This window comes from Haliaeetus leucocephalus, unplaced genomic scaffold (genome assembly GCF_000737465.1).
Source record: "Haliaeetus leucocephalus isolate CR32 unplaced genomic scaffold, Haliaeetus_leucocephalus-4.0 Scaffold0, whole genome shotgun sequence".
Classification (NCBI taxonomy): domain Eukaryota; kingdom Metazoa; phylum Chordata; class Aves; order Accipitriformes; family Accipitridae; genus Haliaeetus; species Haliaeetus leucocephalus.
Window position 1 is genome coordinate 94890 of NW_010972436.1, and position 6998 is coordinate 101887.

Sequence of the window (6998 nt, forward strand, 5' to 3'; positions counted from 1 at the left end):
AGTTTGTGTAAACCATAGTATTTGTATCATGTTTTTATTTGTGTTTTTTCAATCTCTTTTTTTTTCTAGTAACATTTTTGAATGTGGGCTGACTTGTTTCAAATTGAGTCTGTTTTCTCCTGGCCCTGGCAGAGTGAAGTAGCAAGTGACCAGCTTCACACCCAAGAGCTCCTGCAAGGGGCCAGCAAAGTTCTTGACATTGATGGAGGTCCTTGCTTGTTTAGATGCTATGGTGAACGGGAGCTGCGGCAGGAGCTTGCCAGCATCATTGTAACTGAGATGTTGTGCTGGTTTTGGCTGGAATAGTGTTGATTTTCTTCACAGTAGCTAGTATGGGGCTATGTTTTGGATTTGTGCTGAAAACAGTGTTGATAACACAGGGATGTGTTAGTTATTGCTGAGCAGTGCTCACACAGAGTCAAGGCCTTTTCTGCTTCTCACACCACCCCACCAGCGAGTAGGCTGGGGGGTGCACAAGGATTTGGGATGGGACACAGCTGACCCAAGGGATATTCCATACCATCTGATGTCATGCTTAGCATACAAAACTAGGGGAAGAAGGAGGAAGGGAGGGGGATGTTTGGAGTGATGGCATTTGTCTTCCCAAGTCACTGATAGGTGTGATGGAGCCCTGCTTTCCTGGAGATGGCTGAACACCTGCCTGCCGGTGGGACGTGGTGAATGAATTCCTTGTTTTGCTTTGCTTGCACATGCAGCTTTTGCTTTACCTATTAAACTGTCTTTATCTCAAGAGTTTTCTCACTTTTACCCTTCTGATTCTCTCCCCCATCCCAGCCTGGGGGGAAGTGAGCGAGTGGCTGTGTGAGGCTTAGTTGCTGGCTGGGGTTAAACCATGACAGATGGCATTGCAAGTAATGCTGAGTCCAGAAAGATGCCAGCATCCGTCATGCCTTCCCTGGTTCTCTGCATGCTGTGAACATGTGCATGCAGCAGACCCCCTTCGTTTAAAAGCTTCAGCCTAAAAGGTAGCAACTATTCTGACCACAGAATGTGTACATTAGTGTTGTGGTTTAAACCCAGCTGGCAGCAAAGCACCACGAGGCCGCTTGCTCACTCCTCCTGCCCCATGGGATGGGGAGAAGAAAATATAACGAAAAGCTCGTGGGTGGAGACGAGGGCAGGGAGGGATCACTCAACCAATTACGGTCACGGGCAAAGCAGACTCATCTTGGGGGAAAAAAAATCAATTTAATTTGTTACCAATCAAGTCAGAGTAGGATAATGGGAAGTAAAACGCAATCTTAAAACACCTTACCCCCACCCCTCCCTTCTTCCCAGCTCAACTGTACTCCTGGTTTTCTTTCCTTCTTCCCCCCTGGCAGCACAGGGGGATAGGGAATGGGGGTTGTGGTCAGTTCATCACACGTTGTCTCTGCTGCTCCTTCCTCGTTGGGGGGAAGACTCCTCACTCTTCCCCTGCTCCAGCATGAGGTCCCTCCCACAGGTGACAGTTCTCCACGAACTTTTCCAATGTGGGACCTTTCTGCAGGCTGCAGTCCTTCAGGCACAGGCTGCTCCAGCACAGGCTTTCCCATGGAGTCATGGCCATCTTTGGGGGCACCCACGGGCTCCAGTGTGGGCTTCTCCCCAGTCTGCAGGTGGGCATCCACTGCCCCGCTCACCTCCCTGGGCTCGGGGGGACAGCCTGCCGTCTCACCACGGGCTGCAGAGGCATCCCCTCCTCTGGCGCACCTCCTCCCCCTCCTTCTTCACTGACCTTGGTACCTGCACAAGGGCTTCTCTCACATTACAATCTTCTCCCCCGCTGCACGTTCCCCTTCTGAAATCTGTTCTCCCAGAGGTGCTACCACCATCGCTGATGGGCTTGGCCTTGGCCAGAGGAGGGTCCAGCTTGGAGCTGGGGCAGCTTCAAGCAGCTTCTCACAGGAGCTGGCCCTGCAGCCCCTCACCTGCTACTAAAACTGGGCCACACAAACCCCAAACAATTAGCACAAGGTATGTGCCAGGTCCTTGCCACTAGACTTTTAGGTGCATCTAGGGTTGTTCTGGGATTCATTGAATCTCAAGCCTAAAAGAATAGAGGTGCAAATCCAGATGTTCTAGGTAGTATCCAGCCTCTAGGTTGTAACCCTTGTTCTGCGGTACTGGGTTGAGAAAGACTGATAGCTCCTTTTATCCCTGGACTTCTGTGAAGAGCTCTCCAAGGCATCGAGACGGGAGAACAGGGTGGTGGAGAACAGGAGCTTAAGATCTTTTCCTGCTCCTACAGACTGTGCAGGGAATCGGCCAGATAGGAAGGCAGCTCTAATGTGCATGCTGAAATACCTAAAATAAGCCATGCAAACAAATCAGTCGTATGTTATCCAGATGGGACTGTTCAAATCCAATAATAGCAGTAAAGTGCTCCCGAACTCTGCAGAGAGAGAGATTATAGAAGGATCAGGTATAATTATAGTGCCTTATTATTACCATTCTCATCATTCTTTCTAACAAAGCTTTTCAATAGGAAGAAAAAACTTGTTGCGGGAGAACATAATGTGTTTGCTGGCATTTTTTCATTCTTCCTTGCAAGGCTGTTCAAGTCAGTCCCTGTAAATGGTATTAATAAATACCGTAATGATCTTGGACTAGATTATCTTTCAGACGATACCTTCTTTAGCAGCTATCTATGGCCTTGACTACAGCAAACCCTTCTGAAACGCCTCACTGTTGCTACTACTAGTGATAGCACCAGCAAAAATACCCCACTGCTGCTGTGATCCTTGCTTTGATACATGTAATTCCAAGCAGGGTTAAGCAATGCCCTTAAAATATCAGTGGCTGCAAATGGCTTGTCTGTCTATATACTGCTCCAAAGCTGGAGGTGTATGGGTGGAATGATTTAGCAAATATTCTCTACTTTGGAGAGAGTCATAGAGCCGGAGGTACCTATCTGCAAGCTGTTCTTCCCCACCCAAGTCCCAACTCCTCTGAACACCATCAGTGCTTGTGAGAAAAGCCCAGGGTTATCAGAATCAGAGCCCAGGCAAAATGGGGGTGGGAAACATGCATCCTTGTCTGCAGGTTGGTCTTGTGGGCTGGCACCACTGAGAGAAGGAGAAAGGCCTCCCGGCATTTTTTCAGCAGTATCCCTTTTGGGGTGACTGCAGATTCCTGGAAGTATTGCTGTCAAAGGAACCTGATGGTACAAGGGAGCCATGCTCACCGTGGAGGTGCAGCCCTGCAGCAGCTCTACAACCCAGTGCAGAATTCCCAGGGAGGCAATTTCTCACAGGAGGGAAGTCCCAGGCAGCTCTTCCACTTCTGCAGGTCCCTTGGCCTCAGAGCAACTTAGTATGGGGAAAAGCTGTCGGTGAGTGTATGGATGGTAAAAACTCTACCAACACACCTCATTCTGCAGCACTCCCTGCGTTGCTGTCCTTGTGGCCCTGATTCGGTGAAACCCTCATGCCTCTCAGCTTGGGAAGATGCCCGCACCTGTGTCAAGTGTTGCACTGCAGGAGAGCATGTCTCCCAGGCCTCATGTCTTCGTGCCCTGCATGACTGCAGGTCCTGGGCAAACCAGGAGGAGAGGAGGTGTGGTTCAAACAGACACAGCAGGCTTGGGGGGGACAGGTTAAATTTGTTTCTTGGGTGGGAGGAAGGGGCAGTTTGCTGAGATGGGTCTTTCTCTTTTCTCCTTCTCTCCTCTTCTCCCCTCCCCTGAGCACCTTGGCAGAGCCTTGCTCTCAGCTCAATGAAAGTAGGGCAGAGTCTAACCACATTTCAAGCTGTCTGCATTTTTGGATTCTGGGTAACTGCGATCTCTATCAGTTCCTAGAAAAGATTTAAACAACTTACAAACCACAGCTGGGCAGAGATAATAAAGGAAGCAGTACTGGGGTGGGGAAGGATCTCCCCATTGTGTGCAGAGCAGGGAGAGGGGGGGTCTGCGGGAGAAGCCGTGGGCCCAGCTGTGGTAGAGGGTCTCCACATGGGTACTTGGGCTGTGGGGGGGCACAGCGGGGCTGCCTTAGGGAAACCTCAGAAGGTATTGGTAGCTAGGTATATAATGTGTGTGTGTATACATGCATATATATATACATACATATATATACATGCATACATATATATATATATAAAGAGCAAGTAGAGATATATTTAGCCACAGGAGAAAGGGTCTGAACCCTGCTATGGTATCCACCTTGTCCCACCTCCATGCAGTTGTTCTCGCTGAGGTTATGTCTCTGTGTGGACAGGACATGCTTCCTCTTGCACTCCAGGGTTTTTTGCATTTCCTACTTCCCATCCCAGTTGGACCCACATCTACCATCACACAGTTTTCCAGGCAGGAGAGACCCCTTTCACTGGAGGGATTGGAGTGAGTTCAGGCTCAGTTCCCAACCTCCAGGCCCAAAGAGAGGTTCAGAAAACCCCTCTGAGGTCTCTCCCTGCCCCACGGCAGCCTTGGCTGCTCCCAGTGCACTCAACAGTGCTCTGCAAGGGTTTAAAGAACAAAACCTGATGATGATCCTCTTGCATTAGGCCAAAACTACAGATCCTTGTCCTGTAGTCCTGTCAGCCAGGGATGCAGACGGCAGGTGGGAAATTGGGGTGGGGAGGGAAGACAGAATGAAACACATTCCTATATTGGCAAAAATCCGAGCAGAGAGGTGGTTTTTCCAGCAAATGCTTTTGCCAAGATGCTTTATTTAGTTTGCATAGCCAGAATAGGGCCTGGTGGTAAAAAGATGGTTTTCCACCCTAGGAGAATGTGCTATAACAGCTGTATCAGCCTGTGTGTTCTCCACAGTTCACGATAAAAGCAAAGTTGAGGAATTAATAGAAAAAATAAAAGCCATATTCATTTGCCAGTGAGATATTTAGCTACTTAATCCATTTCCAGCCTTCCTCCCAGGAGCTGGCAGAGGCCTGGTGTGCACGAGAAAAGCCGTGCCAATCTAAACCGGGGCGTGACTCCATACGTGTCAACTGTGGGGGTCCATGCTGGTTTCCAAGGTTGCTGTCACTGTGCTGTGGGTTGTGCATCCCAACACCCTGAGCTGGAAAGCTGCCACAGGCCAAAGAAAGGATCCTGGCTAAAAAAAACAGTAAGGAAGACAATGAAAGGAAAGGGGGAAAAAAAACCCCACAGAAAAAAGTGAGGGGAAGAACAGGGGAGGGAATGAGGTGGTCTGGGTGCGTGGGAGTGCAGGGTATCCTTGAATCAGCTGGGCAGCTGGGGGGGGAAGGAGCTTGGACTTGGAAGCAGCTGTGGGGCAGCCCGGGGTATCTGGAAGTGGGCAGAAGCTGCCCCCTGCCAGGGTGCAGGGAGCCAGGGCTGGCACAGCCGGCTGGCTCGAAGCAGGACTTGCTGAGGCTGGAGCAGCTTTCCTGTGCAGTCAAGGCCAGAAGGGCCATCTGGCGAGGCCAGTGCTGGCAGGGACGGGTCCTGCAGTTCCCTTGCAACCGCTGCCACCTTGTCCAACACGATCCTCCCTGTGTCTCCCCTGCGCAGGACCCAGCCCCTGCCAAACCTGCCTGCCCCCCACCCTTCCTTCACCCCTGACAGAGAGGATGCACAGCCCTTCACTCAGGAGGATTTCAGGGCATGATGTGCACAACTCAAGGCGTGCAACTGGCGAGGAGAGGGGTGGGGGGGGTCCTGTTTTAAGAGAGCATGGCTGGGAGCTGTCAGCAGCGTGCCCCACTCCTGCCCAGCATGCCTACCCCAGCTTTTTTGCTGCTAACGTGAGAAAGTTCAGGCTGGCACGGCTGTGGCACCTGCTGTCATACTCCCACTGGGAGCTGGAAAAGCATGCTGCTGGGACTGCTCACAGCACCCACATGCCCTTGGAGCGCAGCAGCAAGCCTGCCGCTGTTTGTGGAGGCACTGATTTGAGCCTGCCCCTGTTGAGGCAACCACGGCAAGCTAAACACCATTGCCGGAGCCTTGACTGTGCAGCATCACTGATTCGCGGCATGAAATAGGTGCCTGGGCTTTGCTGGTCGTGGAAAGCAATGACACGCAGTGCCAAGAGGCCTCTGCAAGCCGAGAAGTATCATTCATAATAAAACTGTGCTCCTCACCAGTGCTGGCAGGACTTTCCAGCCCTCGGCGTAGGAGGGATGGCTTGCAAGCAGCTGGGGCAGACAGTGCCAGGCGCTGGAAGCAACACTGCCTGCGGCTCCCCGTGCTTCGCCCTCCCCCCCCCGCGGCTGGGGACCGCTGCCCGTGAAAGGGCTCAGCAGAAGTGACTCAGCCAATGCCGCCGGCTGCCATTGCCGGAGGGGACTGCAGGCTGGGGCTGCGAGGGGAGCTGCTGGTGAGCGGGGCAAGAGGGGTGTGTGGGGTGACAGGCCCGGGCCGCTGCGCGGGCAGTGACCTCTAGCAGCAGGCAGGCAGCTGGGAGCGGGGATGGATTCAACCCCCTGCAGCGGGGCTGTGCGTCCGACAGAGCCTGCGGTAAGGTTTATCTTCCTTTTCCGCACCCCGTCTTCTGCTTGCTCCCACCTAATGGGCGAACTGCTACTGCGGCGTCTGCAGCTTGCTGAGTAAATATTGTTCTTCGAGTTGTCGATTACGGTTAATTAGCATTAATTCTGCCTGAAATGGATCCTAGTTGTGCTCATTTTCTCTGGGGTTGCAGCTGCGGCGCTGCCGAGTGGGGGAGACACCGAGCGGCACCGGGTAGGGAACACAGCGGGTTCCCCGGTCACCTGGGACTGTGGCGGTGGGTGGGCGGGTGCAGGAGGGAGGGAGGGAAGGGTAGGCCGGGCCCAGCACCACACGGGCTTTTCACACACTTTATTTTCTGAGCGACCTGTACGGGCCCGGCCCCGCATCTGCACCTCGCGTGAGCTGACTCGCAGGTGGCGCAACCCTCGGCGGCGCCGGCATAGCACCCTGCGGCTGCGCGACGCCGGACGACGAGCATTCACCTGCCCCGAAAGGAAAAAATTCAGTCACCGCTGCTCATCTCTTGGCGGGCCGCGGGCTCGGCCCCGCCGCGGGGAGCGGGGAGCCGAGGCCGGGG